We start from the raw sequence: 16181 nt of genomic DNA, 5'->3' as shown, positions 1-16181 counted from the left end.
TCAAGCTGAGTTGCGTCTCAAGAATGTGTCGCCTCCGTGATTGTCGGCAGCTAATATATGTGGGCAGACTTTGGGCTGTTTTTCACTGGGGTGGCAAAGTAAGACGACTGGGGTGGAAAACCGCACCACTGGGGTGGGTTTTGCCACCCCAGTTAACATGTTAAAATAGGCCCTGCGGGTAGGTATTCGTAATACGTGTCAACCGCCTCTGACAGCTTCGTAACATGTTACAAAGGCACCAAAACTACTTCGTAAATGTTCAAATAGTTGCTAAATTCGAATTCAGCTCCAAAAAAACTAGCCTAGAAACATGTATAACTCGAAAAAGTTGAACCGAGGTCACCAAAGGTCAATGACCTGACCTGACCTTCAGGTGACCTTGACACCCACCCTAATGCATGGGAGCAGCATCATATCACATGTTTGAACGTTTGAAACTACGAAAAGCTTGCAAACGCACGGCTAATGCGAGCCGACATACGTCGAATCGCGATTTCGGCCAAACATGGTCACGGAAAAGAGGTCACAGGTCAAAGGTCATTAGGGTAAGGGTCATGAAATTTTCAGGGTAGGTGTAAAATTGATCAATGCGAGGGTACTGAAAGTTTCGTGGCGATCGGCCGCCTTTTACGCGAGTTATTCGCGAAAAACCTTAGGGGGTTAGCCCCCTGTGCCGGCGAGGGTTAATATATTTATTGGAAAGCCGACAGCATGCTGATGCAATAACCCGACGTACGAACAGCGCGATGGGATCGACTTGCGCGGGCGTCACTCAGGGGCTCCGCAACGGTTTTGGGATTGGTGTGGAGGGGGACCCAAAACTCGGACCCAAAACTCAACACCTCACTGGTGGATCCAGGGTGGCATTTAGGGCGAATCCCCCCCGCAAGCAGCTCCGAAATCGATGAACAATTGCTGTTTTCTCAGGGGCGTAGCCAGGATTTCCTACAAGAAGTGCCAAAAAATACAGGGGACCAAGGTAAGCCCCCTCAACATCCAAGAAGGCCGTTTTGGCCCCTGATCGAGCTCGATGGAGATTGGAGCTTTGCGGGAAAAAACGGTCTGTTGCCCGTGACGAGCGGAAGAGAGCTGACGATACCCAATTATTATAACCTTAGCCGGCAAAGGCCAATTTGCGTCCTTCGACGGCACGGTTGGTGCGACCCCCCCCCCCTTGCGTTTGGTCCCTAATTGAGCTAGAGCCTCGCAGAAAAAAAACATCGTGTAGTTCGTCACGAGACACAGCCAACAACAAAGACAAAGTCCTGTTTTAAGGTCATATGTCAAATGGTGACTTCTGAGGTCAGGTCAATGACCCAAAAGTGGGGAAAATTGTGACCTGTTAGAACGCTGTAAAGTGTGGTTGCTTAACCCTCGTCCTTACTTGGTGTTTTTCCAGCCGCGAATGTGTAAAGGGGGGGGGTCCGTTGGACCCCCTTGCCGTTTCGCCCCTGATCGAGCTAGAGCTTAGCGGAAAAACGAGCGTGTTGCCCGTGACGAGAGGATACCCAATTTTAACCCTCGCCCGTATTGGTGTTTTTTTTTTTCAGCTGCGAACGTATAAGGGGGGTCCGTTGGACCCCCCTTGCCGTTTCGCCCCTAATCGAACTAGAGCTTCGCGGAAAAAACAAGCGTGTTGCCCGTGACGAGAGGAAGCCAATGATACCCAATTTTAAGGTCCTAGGTCATCGGTTGACCTTCCAGGTCAGGTCAATGACCCAAAAGTCGGGAAAATCGGGACCTGCTAGAAAGGCGTAAAGCGTGGCTGCTATGGCTTTTTTTCGGGGTGCTGATAACGAATATCATGTTTGATGTTGGTTTTGATCACATATGATGTTTTCATGCATTTAGGCCAGGTCGGGCCAGGTCAGGTCAATCAGTAAGGGTATTCGTAGTAGGTGGCAACCGCCTCTGACAGCTTCGTAACATGTTACGAAGGCACCAAAACTACAGGGTGGGGCAGAAAGATTTACCTGTTTGTTTTTAGCCCATAACTCAAAAAGTTTTGGACGGATTTTAGTAAGAGTTTGCATGCGGCTTCCCAACTGACTCGTGTATAATTGTTCTGATCGGTTTTAATTCCGTCGTGGTTGTTTATGAGCTACGGCGGAGAATAAAGAGCCCAAATTGCGGCGCCGATGCAGGCTGGCCACAGCGTCCGAAGGGTTCCAAAACAGCTCGGTGTTGCCATGAAAACTGTTAACAATCTAATGAAATGCCTTAAAGGGACAGGTACAGTGTCGACGAAGCCCATCCCAGGCAGAACAAGACATGTCCGCACCAAAAAGCTGGTTGATATCGTACACAAGATGGTGTCTCGAAATCCTTGGCGAAACATGCGCAAACTGGCAAAGGACCTCGATTTTTCGCCCAAAACGATCAGAAGAATCATAAACGACGTTTTGAGCCTTGAGTCGTACACGATGCAACGTCGACACCTAATTTCGGCGGCATCCAAGGAGAGGCGGCTTCACAGGGCCCAAAAGATATTGGAGGAAATCAGAAGCGCCGGTAGCAAGGTCTTCCTCTGATCTGATAAAAAAGATTTCCATGGGTCAGCCCCAGATGAACTCTCAAGGCGACATAATCTTGGCAGATGGTACATGCAGCATTAATCCTGCTATCCAGGTCAGTTTTGGTCACCACAACCCTGCTGGTGTCATGATTTGAGCTGCCGTCGCATCCGACGGCTCAAAAGGACCCTTGATCTTCATCGAGGCGGGTGTGAAAGTCAGTTCACACGTTTATGTCCATCTGCTAGAGGAACATGCTCTGCCTTGGATCGCTCAGTCGTTCCGAGACGGATACGTCGTCGTCCAGGACGTTGCGTCGTCTCATACGGCCAACTTCACTCAACAGTGGTGCAAGACCCACATGCCTGGATTCTGGGACAAGGACATGTGACCACCCACCATCAAGTCCAGACCTGAACCCGATGGACTTCACCACCTGGACCTGGGCCATCCTGGAGAGCGAGATGTGCGCAACACCACACAGCAGCATCGCCGCTCTGAAGCTGGCCCTCGAGACGGCATGGTCGAATTTCGACGAGGACACCGTGCGGCGCTCGCGCCTCTCCGCAGGGGGAGGTTTCGGGGCAGGGGTGAAGACCAAAGGTGGCCATATTGGTTCATAGTGCCGTGGCTGAGATGTGTACATGTTGCAGGCACTTTAGAAAATCAGTCATTTTGTAAAATGCCTAGGCATTTTACAAAAAGACGGCTGTTTGAAAAATGACTAAACGCAACCAGGCTTTTTTCAAAATGGCTAGCCATTTTACAAAATGACTAGGCATTTTGCAAAATGCCTGACCAGCATGGAACGTAGATCCCACTACAGATACTATGGCCAACAGTTTTTGGACGTCTTCCTATACCCTATAGGTACGTGTTCAGCCTGCAGCTGATCGATTTGAAGCTCTGTGATAACGACAATGCTGAGTAACGACCAGGTTGAGTTGCAGACTCGGCTGTAGCATAAAGCATTGTTTAGTTAACGCTGTAAAAACTCCCAAGTACATCAACGCCGTTCATGTTCTGCCTGAAACTAGACCTAACAAAACCAGCCGGAGACCGGCCCTAGTCAATAGGCAGGCCCGGTTGATGTACAATTACATGTAAACGAATGAGTGTAGTCTTTGTTTGATTGTGCCATTACGGACAAAACTGCATTATGTATTTGGACATTAAAAACACGTTCGAATTTAATTATAATTTCCCACTCATTCTCTCCCATCCTCAAATTTTAACACGCGCAGTGGAAGGGGGGAGGGGGCGGATTCCGCCCACCCCTCCTGTTTTTCGCCAATAACTCGCGCCGCAAGGTTTTTTTAGGTTTTCTTCCTAACTTTTCTTTGGAATAAAAAAGTTCTCTGATCACAATGAATATTAAAGCAATAATAAACAAAGCACGATTAATTTTGCTCTGTGGCAACAGCTTTGAGTACCTACTTGCATGGTCCCAGTTAAAAATATCAAGCTCCACATCGGGAGAATCATCAGGTCGCTTGGCGTAGGACGAGAGCGTTGGTTTCAGAAGACACTAACGCCTAAGTGTGTGGGATCGAATCCTCGCGACCTCTAATAGTTTTACAGATACAGGCCGGCATAGGGCCAGTCGTTTGTTGACGCTCCATATCGATCATTTTGAATCCAGCAGCGTCGCTGACGTGGGGGTTGGAAATGTCGCGGGCCTGCACTTCTCAAAATAGAGGTAGGTATGGACTTCCCACTGCTGGACTCCTCTGGTCATAATGCTGGACTCCTCGGTCCACCTACACGCTACCAAAAGGTATATAATTAGGTACTCGTATCTACAACACACTGCTCAGTCATTTTGTAAAATGGCTAGGTATTTTGTAAAATGCCTAGGCATTTTGCAAAATGACTGGACAGTCAGTCATTTTGTAAAATGCCTAGGCTTTTTGCAAAAAGCCTGGAAAATCAGGCATTTTGCAAAATGCCTAGGCATTTTACAAAATGACTGATTTTCTAAAGTGCCTGCAACATACATACTACTGAATACGTGTACCAAAAATCATTTGAATATCTTAGTTCTGGACCGAAATATTTTCAAAAATCAAGAGGTAAATCTTTCTGCCCCACCCTGTACTTCGTAAATGTTGATATGGTTGCTAAATTCGATTTCAGCTCCAAAAACTGGCCTAGAAACATGTAAAACTCGAAAAAGTGAACCGAGGTCATCAAAGGTCAATAACCTGACTTGACCTTCCGGTGACCTTGACACCCACCCTCATGCATGGGAACAACATCATATCCCATGTTTGAACGCTTAAAACCACGAAAAGACTGCAAACGCGCTGCTAATGCGAGCCGACATACGCCCAAACATGGTCTCGAAAAATAGGTCACAGGTCAAAGGTCATTAGGGTCAGGGTCATGAAAATTTCAGGGTAGGTGTAAAATTGATTAACGCGAGGGTACTGAAAGTTTCGTCGCGATCGGCCGCTTTTTACGCGAGTTATTTGCGAAAAACCAATAGGGGGGGGGGGGGTCCGTTCGACCCGTTCGACCCCCCCCCCCCCCTTATACGGGCGAAGGTTAAGGGGTTTTCGGTGTGCTCACTTATGCTCAAGGCATAAGTGAATTGAAGTGAACATTTCACGTCCATGGGTCTTATCTGCCTTTGGCGTATGGTTTAGATAAGAGTAGACCAAATGACGAGTCCCTGAGACGCAGAGGTGACAGAGCTCAGACAGTTGGGTTCGACTGGTCTCAGGTTATGCTTCCTCTGGAACCGAACTGACTGCTGTGCTCGATGTTCGGGGAGAGTAACCACGAAAATTTATAGGTGCGCTATAAACTTAGTAAAACATTATTGATGCCACCCAAAAGTAGGACTGTGGTTTACACTATATGATCAATGATCATTCTTGATTGGCTTTAGACTAGGTTTTATTAGGTTTTAGAAGAAAAAAAAATTCAAAGCTGACTAATGTTTATGATGTAACATGGTGGACCATGCAACGTGTACCTAAGTTAAACAGCGGGTGATAAAAACCGTACGGCCTGCTTTGTTCATGCCGTTTCGTAAGTCCCTGGTTATATTGACCTATGCAGTGTAAGTAGATCGCATAAAACGATCATTTTTTAGCATCCATGGATATTGAGTTATCCCTACACATCCTGAGTTTCTAAATTACGTGCTAATTACCAACGAAGTATAAACCTGCACATCCGTAAATACAAACACCTTGTTCCCTTTTACCAGCGAAGATAAAAACACACGTTGGCACTGTTCATTGTAAGCTATTCAATACGATACGCTTGGCACTGTACGGCACTCGGTTCAATGTGAGCTATTCAATTAGAGCTTGCACGATGACAATAAATATTTTTACAGTTCGATATTTTTCTGAGCCATTATCATTCGAACACCAGCCGGCCTTCTATCCCATCTGGAACCACTGGCGGGCTCGCTTTGTCTTATCGCGTTCGGTGCGAACCGTGATCACTGGTCGTAGGCCGGGGGGGGGGGGGGAGTCGATGCGGGTGTTTGGGGGGGGGGGGGCTGAGGGGGTAATCGTTGGCGGTCGGTGAGTGACGATCTCCTGCGCACCTGGGCCGATCCCGACGCGGCTCCGCTCGGACTCGGCAGACGACGCCCGGCGCCGGTCGGGCAGCAGCGGCGCGTCGGCGGCCGTCGTGGCGCGCCAGTCTGCTGCTCGCCACCGGTGCACCGTGTCCGTCGCAGCGCGCCACTCATCGTCACCGCAGCAGGACAGGTGAAGAGGTGTGATTGTGAGGAGACACTGCGGTCCTTCGAACGTTTCATCAAGGTGTTGATTTGGCGAGGAAGAGCTGACGCTTTGCGAGGGAAGACTTAGACACGAATTGATAGACGCTGTGTTGATGGTAAGTTTGTTGTTATATTTTCGTAGCAATTAGCCATTCACTTTATCCGCTTGCCAATCAATCAGACTGACCTAGTATGTAAAATACTTTATTTTGTCATTGGTTGTGTATTGTAAGATCTATGTCAATGACAATAATTGTTTGTTTATGATCGACATCAGCCAGCATTTGCAAAATTGCCCCTCGTGCCAGCAAATGTGTTCATTGTTAATGCTGAGCTAATTTCGATGATGCTGGTGCAATTTGGGTTTAGATATCTTGGGTAATTGAAATTCAAAAAGAGGAAATGTAAAGACGGCATTCCCAGCAACTCCGTGTTTTGCAATGAACATAATTACGACAATTTAGTCAACCACAAAGCAGCGATAGCACGTTTACGCAAGAACTTGCAAAAATACAAACACTCAAGGAACATTTCAGATACGAAAGCTGTCATTTATGCCGATAACATTCAGGATCAAATTAAGGATTACTTTGTGTTAGTATCAGCAATGAGGAGTGTCTCTATTTTTATTTTCTATTCCCAAATTATGGCTGCACAAGAGTAAGGCTTTCCTGTATCGCCACTGATCTACGCCACATTTGCAATGGCACAGCCGCCCAATGTCACACCCCGTCTATTCCGGGCTGTGGCACCATGTGCAATGACCGCATGTATCCAACATTTATGATGACCACAAATTTTACAGGAACGTTATAAAATGGCGTAGGTCACCGTAAATTTAGTTCGTACCAATCAAGTGAGCTTCGAAGCAATTTTGAACCGTATAAAGTGTTCTGAAATATCACGATTTACGATGGATGAGCAGAATGAGCAAAGATATTCTCTCCTTCACCTAATCCGATGTGACTGACCATATAGCTATACGAGTGATCACTATAGATCGTTTGATGTTTGAAAAGCTCAGCAGTCACATGAAAGAAACGATAGATGGAACAAAACATCTAATTAAAATACTTGAAATTACATATACTAAAAACATCCTTTCATCCAAAATTAGCACAAAATGCTGGCATTTGAGGAAAAACAACATGACAGCACGGCACCTGAAATTATATTGTTCCGGACAACATGGTTGGATGACTTAGGTCATAGACTGTGCCAAGTGTGCCGGAGGGTACCGGAGGGGATGTCTCGACGTCGTGAGTTAGGCTGTACCGCAGGGCAGCCCGGACGCCGTGAATTTGACTGTGCCGGTCAGCAGCACATCCAAACTCCAGGCGTTGTAAGTACCGGAGAGCATCACAGCGCCTGAAATTAGACTGTGCCGGAAAGCAGCCCGACGCTGATCGCCCGAAGCTAGACTGCGCCGGATAGCATCTCAGCGCCTGAAGCTAGACTGTACCGCAGTACAGCTAAACGCCGTGAGGTAGACTGTGCCGTATAGCATCTCAGCGCCTGAAGCTAGACTGTACCACAGTACAGCTAAACGCCGTGAGGTAGACTGTGCCGTATAGCATCTCAGCGCCTGAAGCTAGACTGTACCGCAGTGCAGCTAAACGCCGTGAGGTAGACTGTGCCGTATAGCATCTCAGCGCCTGAAGCTAGACTGTACCGCAGTACAGCTAAACCCCGTGAGGTAGGCTGTGCCGGAGGGCATGGCACGGCGCCTGAAGCTAGACTGTGCCGCAGTACAGCTAAACGCCGTGAGTAGACTGTGCCGGAGGGCAGTCAGCGTCTGGAGTTAGACCTCGGATTAGATGCGCGACTGTGTCAGGGGCAGCCCGACGCCTGGTGACAGACCATGGATTACATGCTAGACTGAGCCGTAAAACAGGACCACGCCTAGAGTTAGAGTTAGACTGGAGTTAGACTGCGCCGGAAGACATCCCGAAATTTGAAGGCGAGCTGTGCCGGGAATCATTCCGTTATCTTTGAGATATAAGGTTCCGTGCCGGCGTTAATGTTGTATGTTTTATGTAAAAATCGGTAGGTTTTCCATGACTTGGTACGATGAATTATTCTAAAAAAGCAAATCCTTCGGTCGTCTGATAACCATGTTTTTACCCAATAATTTCTTTTCAATAGTAAAAGCTAACTTAATTCCTCTTGTACTTTGAGCATCAATTGGATGTCTAGTCAGCTATAAATAATTCACGGTGCCATTATTAAATCACGAGATAACCCTTTTAAGCCGCATGCATCAACGAGTCAATGCGAGCAGGCACGCCATCATTCTGGTCCCGTAGGTCAGCGTAATTGGGCGTAAACGCGATAAGAGCGTTTGCCAACGCCGACGATAGCTACTTACAACACACAACAGACGCTGACAGCACAAGATCCTATCATCAATGGAGGAACACGGAGCAAACAGATTAGATAAGCCTGTCTGCTCAACGATGTCTCGCGTGCGTTTATAAATGGCTGGTGCATTGCAGTGTTCCTGGTATTTCCGTGACACAGTGACAAAAAACTGAAATAATGTGTATCATCAAGTTATCGTGCCGAACCAGTCTTAACACGCGCACCGACGGGGGGGGGGCGGATATCCCCCCCCCCTGAGGTTTTTCGCGAATAGCGGGAATCGCCGCGAAAATTGGTACGACTATTCCCTCATCAATTTTACACATGGTGTGCAAGTTTGAACCTCCTACCTTTTAAGGTCAGGTCACCAGGTCACTTTGAATGACCCAACCTCAAGTCACTTTTTTGCAACTTTGTCACCGTGCCAGAGCTACAGTAGATGTTGGAGGCCTTTGAAAGTCGCAGGATGTTATCAGGTCATTAGTAGCTACAATTTGTATATCTCGGAATTTTGATATCGGTGACCTAAGGTCAGGTCAATTTCGCGACCTCCCCATTATAAGTCAATGGGGGAAAAATCAACTCCCTGTTTTTATCACTAAAACGGGTCGGAATAGCCCCATATACCATACATGACTTCATATACGATCAACCTTCACTACTTTGAGGTCTGTTTTGCTGTTGGGCAGCTGTGAGGTCATGTGACGTCATCAAAGGTCACCAAAGGTTTTTGGCCAATAACTCCGTACAGGAACGAGATACAGCCGCGTGGATGGTCTCATTGTATTCAGCTCGTCAAGACGCATCGAATGATATACATGATGACCTCGAGGTCACGTGACCTGAGGTCAACCTTTGACCTTGACCTTTCGAGGTCAACATATATATCATTCGATGCGGATTGACGAGAGAATCACGATGATGCCCTTAGTTTGTTCCTATCTTGACTAATTCGAATGCTATTTGAGAAAAACCCTCTCCATATCTAGCGCCGCCATTTTGACATTTTTGACCCCTGTGACGTCATCTTTGACCTGACCTGAAAATGACCTTTGTAAAAAGTGTAGATCTTGACCGTGCGTATCCGATGCCGTTTACCGCTTGTCGCTATCTTGCTTCGTTCTCGAGATCTCAGGGGGGGGGCGGTCATCCGCCCCCCCCGTCGGTGCGAAGTTGGCGCAGACCCCCGTCGGTGCGCGGGGGGGGGGGCCGAAACGGCCCCCCCTGTCCTTTTCGGTCGATATCTCCTAAACGGCTGGAGATATCGCCACCAAACTTTCAGGACCCCTCTGGGCATCAATTTTACACATTGTGACCAAAAATTTTTCCAGAGGCTATGATAGGTTGGCCACAAATGACGTCAGAGTGACGTCATGTTCTGTCATTTTCGACCGAAAAAAGACCTTCGCGAGAAGACCTGTCAGGACTACAGCTTTGAAGATACAGAAAAATGATCAAGACATAAAAGGTGTAGAATTGACAGGGCTACAAAACTGCTATCTCGAATTTTTGAAATTTTAGAGTTTTGACCCCCAAAAATCAAAAAAGCATTTTTTTGGATATATTCTCCGAAAAATCCAAAAAGTTTTTTGAGTTTCGAAAAAACCGGAATATATGTGATAGTGCCTACCGTCTTCTATCTACATACCAAATTTCAGATCGATACCTCGTTTTTTGGCCAAGTTATAGCGAAAAAACTGTTCAAAAATGATGACGTCAAATTTTCAAACTCAATTTTTGGCAATTCTAGAACTCGTAGAGCAAAACGAAGACCACCATTAGACTCCCCGTGACGAGCTGCATCGAATCGATACCCATTTTATGCAAAAATATCAACTTTGAAATTTGACCTAATTTGACCTGACCTTGACCTGACCTTCACAAAACCGTGACCTAGGCTGGCCCCAAAGGCTGCCTAACCCACATAATCGCATTTGTCATGTAAAATGGACCATAAAACATGTATCACACGACACATTCATATTGTGACCCCCGGTGACCTGACCTCGCTGTGACCTGACCTGGTATCAGTGACCTCAGATAGCAAAGTATGTGTTTGACGAACAATGTACCTTCGATGGTTTTCAATAAATTACCAATTTACTCGCTTTCACAGCACATTTCTTGAATTGCCTGTGAACGGTGAAAATCTGACCTTTGACCTGACCTGTGACGTCATCGGTTTGACCTAGGTCAATGAAATTTGGTCACAAGGTAGTTCCCGGGTGGGGCTATCGAACGCCGTTTGAATTTTGAAAATCGGCCGGTAACTTTCCGAGATCTTAGGGGGGGGGCCGATACGGCCCCCCCCCCCCTACGGGTGGTAGGGTCCGCCGGTAGCCCTACGGGGCGCGGGGAAACATTGAAAAAGCCAGTATGTTTTCTTTCGGAAAACTCCTTTTACTCCATCATGAATAGTTAAAAAAGACCTGTCTTGACGCATAACATGAACAAGAAGCATTACCTAATTTGATTGAAGTTTAGAAAATATATTGTGCAATAAATGGCTGTTTTTATTGTGGAATATAAAAACAGTTATACATATATATATATATATATAGTTATAGTTATATATAGTTTGGCACAATTTTTATTGCTAATCAAATACAGGAAACATGCTGAAGAATAATAAATTCAGCCAAAGAAAGGTCTGAATATTATTCATTCTTTTCCCATGGCATTGATTGTCTGCCCTGATAAATTCCGCACCTTGCATATTACAAAAGCCCAGAAATGGGACCGACGAGAAAGGCCTCGGTCGCTGTCAGCGGCTTGTTTTACTTACATTAGCACATTATTCCTCACCTGGTTTCCGAGCCGGACGCTCTTATTCAAGCGCTACGTTTTAGTGATATCACAAATTATCCGAAATCTCCCGTCTGTTTCTGCTCTTAACATTACATTTCTCTCCCTCTCTATCCGTGCTCTCCCGTCCTCTCTTACTCTCTCCGTCCATCGGGTAGAGCCGCACACCGCACTGTCGAGAGCCAAAATTCACGCTTCGCTTCCAAGTCCCCGGGCTCATTTGTTACGCGAGTCCATCTCACAGGAGAGTAACGAACGCCATCTCTCTACCGGTGTCACCGCGCGTGCAAGCCCGCGAGTGCCATCACAGGGCCTCGGCAGTCGTAGACGGCAGATTGCTGTTCCCTCTGCACCGACACAGTGCACCAGTGCAGTGAAATTAGTGTGCCGATTCTGAGAAAATGTGAGGTGACATGTTAGTTACGGCGAACGGTGTGATTAATTTCACTTCTGTCACTTCCGAATCATTTAAGTGGAACATGCTCATTCTTTTGCATCAATAAATTTGTAGTAGGTAACTTCGGCTGTTATAATGTGCAACCTATTTAGTTCTTTATAGATGGTCACCTCACATGTGCCATGACCATACTTATTATTTGATATACACTATGCAATGCATGTTGCACATGGTGTCTACTGAGTTGGCATAACCTGGCAGTTGCAAATTCACCGTTACCCCATACCTACTAAGTCCTTACTTCATGTTTGCCATGCTATGATCTAATCTTTTATCCACGTCTTGTCCCAGTTTGTGTCTCTCCCTTTTCTAACCCAAGCCGACGCATCCCAAAGACACTTGTGCTCGGCTCGGCCTGGGTGTATTGACGCCCGCCCTTGTCCCGGTCGACCGGTCACAGATGGCGCCCTCAGCAGCGGCCATCAGACACCGCCCGCGGCGAGACGGGGACGGAGGCATGGAAAGACACAGAAAGTCTGATCCATCTCCCACTCTGTGATCTTTAGCATGATGGTGGAGCCTTTTCTGTATTGCCGTCTTTTCAATTCTGGCATGCATAAAATTGCGTTATTTGCTCTTTCTCCTGTCCCAGCGCTAGCTACATTTCACCGCTATTCTAGACCCGATTAAACCCAACCTTTCCAAATATTTCAGAAGTGTGGCATCGTTTGTAAATAACTCGGCCCACTTCCTACGCTGCTGCGTTCATATCCCATCTTCTCTATTCAGCAGAGTGTGTAACACATTTGAGTACGGCATTTCCGCCCACATAATCGTGCCTTCAAAGTCCCAACACGTTCCAACGCACCCATCACACCCACCAGACTCCACCCCCGCAACACCCGCCGACAGCACCCGTCGCAACACCCACCGGCAGCTATTCGAAAACCAGCCGGCGCCGGCCGTCATCTGGCGCTCCACAATCGTCGCCGCTGCACCACGATCGTCACCGAGGTGCCGCTCTAGGGCTCAGTTTACGGCGTCATCCGGCGGCGAACGAGGCGCACTAGGGCGGCCGGCGCCGTCCGCGCTGGCTCCGCTGCCTCACGTCCCGCTCGGCCCAGAGCTCTCCGGGGACACCGGCGCGGGCGTGCGGCGGGCCGCCGCGGTCGGCCGGCGGGCCACAGCTACTGTCGGCGCCGCGCGCGCGTTAGCGACGTGTAACAAATACACGGCGCCGACAAACATCCCTGGTGGGGAGACCCCAGGGCGTGCTGGGCCGCTCGGAGCTCGTCTCGTGTGCGCCACATGCCTCGTGTTTCAGGTCGGGTTATTAATACAGCAGAGTCATTTAGCCCCATTTCGGGTGACAGACCGAAATTACGCTAGGGCTCGTGTGGGAGAGGACTGGCCTTACCACGTGTAATACGTAGAGTAATTCAAGGCTCAAGAACAAGTTAATGTTTGTTGCAACGCACGGTACAGATTGTTTGCTGTAAAGAAGCGACATCTGTCACGCAGGTCTTGGTCAATTTTTCACGACTCGAGGCTGAGGCTGTATATGTAAGTACCTATATTACCCGCGCGTATACAAGTTCATCTAAAGATTGTCCTTGATGTCCATAATGCTGTTAGTGTCTACAATATATGTCAGTAACGTTGCCACACAGCTTTAGAAGTTTGCAAACTTTGCAAAGTTTCGTATCGGTAAGGCGATGAATATTCAGTCACTTTATAAGGCACTAGGGAATCCATGCATTACAGTATGAGCATGGAGCAATGAGCATACTATACCCAGCGCCACCATTGTCATAACAAATTACATATTTTGCAATATTGGTATGCATGATGGATTGGATTATTTGCTTGTATGTATGACAAATGAATACTGACTATGAATGTCTAGTGGTTATTTTAAAACTACACAAAAATATCAAATCTGCAATACAATTGTTCAAATGTTGGACGCACAGCATTGGCATAGATGGTCATAACAATTGACACTTGAATAGAAGATGAAGGGCAAAGGTGCAAAATATCTTATTACTCGAAGACTCATATTTGCACATGCACTTTACATGATGCTTGGCTGATTTCTTGCCGTTTTCCCCGTCGTCCTCTCGCAGCACATAAGACGCCATATGCTCCAAGCCTGGACCCGTCTGTTCAAAACGACCTCTCATCCTCTCTCCTATCCGTTCAGTTATATTTCTACCCTAACCCGAGCAACTTCTGCATCCTCATTTCGCAATGTCCTGCATGTGCGTCATCGGTAGGTCGCTGTGCCGTCGTCAATGGGCGCCTAATTCAGCCGACTGCCTCCCCGGGGCGGACCCAGCCAATTGACCGCCCAACTGAGCCGTCCACGGCTGCGCGAGCGCCGATTGGACACAGCACGGAACACCGGTGGAGTCGGGGTGTCATAGGACAGGGCGACTCGTATAATAGTGGTGTCATAGGACACTGAGTAGTTTGAAACCGTTGGTGGTGCGTCTACCTGGAAGGGAGGGTAGCACGAGAGTGTTTTGCTTATTCAATGACGCTGATTTGCATTTGAAACCCTTGTTAGTGCTCTCATTCTCGTTTTATGAAGTTCATCTAGTTTCGTAATGAGTTCCTTGCATGGAAATGGAATTTGTAGTGGAAACTGGAAACACATGTCAACATTAGTGAACTGAACAGTGAACACTGAACACGAACAGAGTTGCATCAGTAGAAACACGACTCGTGTATCATTCATCATGAAAAGTTTCAGGGATAGCTGGAATTGAGAGTCGTTTGATGCTCCCTTATCAAGCAATTAAAATTTTGACCAACCATATTTGTATTTATACTGCCAGTAATTCATACTTTGGTGTCTTTACATACAACGTGCAAGCTGCAGTAACAGCACAATAAAATCAAATTCATCTTCACATATGTGACTTCAAGTATTGGTTAACCCGCGCCCTGCTGGGGGGGGGGGTGTTTGAACACCCCCCTTGTGGTTTTTCGCGAATATCTCAAAAACGGCGGCGCGGAGTGCCGCCGTTTTTGGTACACCTTATCATACATCAAATCTACACATGTTGTGAAAATTTCAGACCAAGGTCATTCAAGGTCAGGTCACCAGGTCACTTGAAGTGACCTCACCTCATAAAAGTTTCAATGTCTGTCATAGCTACACCGAGTGACCGATCGCTTTGAAACTTTCAGCGATTGCTAAGAGCAATAGCATCTACAAAATGTATATCTCAGAATTTTGATATTGATGACCAAAGGTCAGGTCAATTTTGCGACCGGCCGGCCATTATATAAGTCAATGGGAGAAAATTGAAATGCGCCTCTTTTGGACGAAAGACATTATAAACACTCCCAAACACTGAATTACAAGTAGTTTAGACACACTGAACATGAAAATGGTGTCCGTGACCCCTGTTTATGCCCTGAGGTCATCTTAGGTCACGAATGGTATCTAACAGTTTTTCGCAAATAACTTTTGATAGAGGCATGCTAGAGCGATGAAAACGCCTTAGATGTGTTCAGCTCGACGAAACGGATCGACTGATATGCAACATGACCCTTTCCGGTCAGGTCATGACCTTGACCTGAGGTCAAATTTTCAAGTTGACCTTTCAAGGTCAAGTTATAGTTCAATCGATGCGTCTTGACGAGAGGAACACGATGCTGGTAAAAGTAAGCTCGTACAAGGCTTGGGTCAAAAGTTATTGCAGAAAAACTATTTCCGAAAAAATCGGCTATTTTTGCAGTTTTTGCCCCCTGCAGGCAAAAACGTTGACGTTAGGTCAAATCTGAGAAAATTACTCAGAAAGGGCGTTAATAGGGCTATCGAATGCACTTTTCCGCGGCGCTGTAGCTCTATTGGTTCCCGAGTTATGCGTTGGCTTCTTGGAAATTGTCGACATTCGACCTGGAAATCGGCGAAATTTTGCCTTCAATGACCTCTGGTGACCTGACCTTTGACCTGACCAAAAATTGACCGAAGTGATGATTTCCTCATTATTTTTGACGCTCTTTCGAACGCCGCCTTCCGCGTATCGCTACGTGGCCCAGGAGCCGAGTTAGAAGGGGGGGGGGGTGTTCAAACACCCCCCCAGCAGGGCGTGGAAATCCAGGACTCCCAGCCGGGCGCGGGTTAATATTTAAGTTTTCAATTCTTAACGCCATTATTGTTTCCAAAGGACTAAGAAAAGCAGGGTTGCTATGTTGCACATCTTTTTCAACATTAAACTTAAATAAATATATTACTGTAAGAGACGGAGTGCTGGGAATGCTTAACTTTTTGCAAACGACCACCGACGGCAAACATCTTTTCTGTAGCGCATGCCGACAGTTTACAATGCTATCTGCCGGATGATAA

General features: G+C 47.0%; 1 protein-coding gene across 1 annotated transcript in view; it reads right to left on the bottom strand.

The window, feature by feature from the left end:
* The window catches only part of LOC122363858 (cytoplasmic protein NCK1-like), a 117553-nt gene that overhangs the window by 33337 nt on the left and 68035 nt on the right, over window positions 1-16181 (bottom strand). The gene's annotated exons all lie outside the window — the stretch shown is intronic.

Source organism: Amphibalanus amphitrite, unplaced genomic scaffold (genome assembly GCF_019059575.1).
Source record: "Amphibalanus amphitrite isolate SeventyFive unplaced genomic scaffold, NRLGWU_Aamphi_draft 000644F_arrow, whole genome shotgun sequence".
In the NCBI taxonomy this organism is placed as follows: domain Eukaryota; kingdom Metazoa; phylum Arthropoda; class Thecostraca; order Balanomorpha; family Balanidae; genus Amphibalanus; species Amphibalanus amphitrite.
This window is presented reverse-complemented; position numbering and strand designations above follow the sequence as displayed.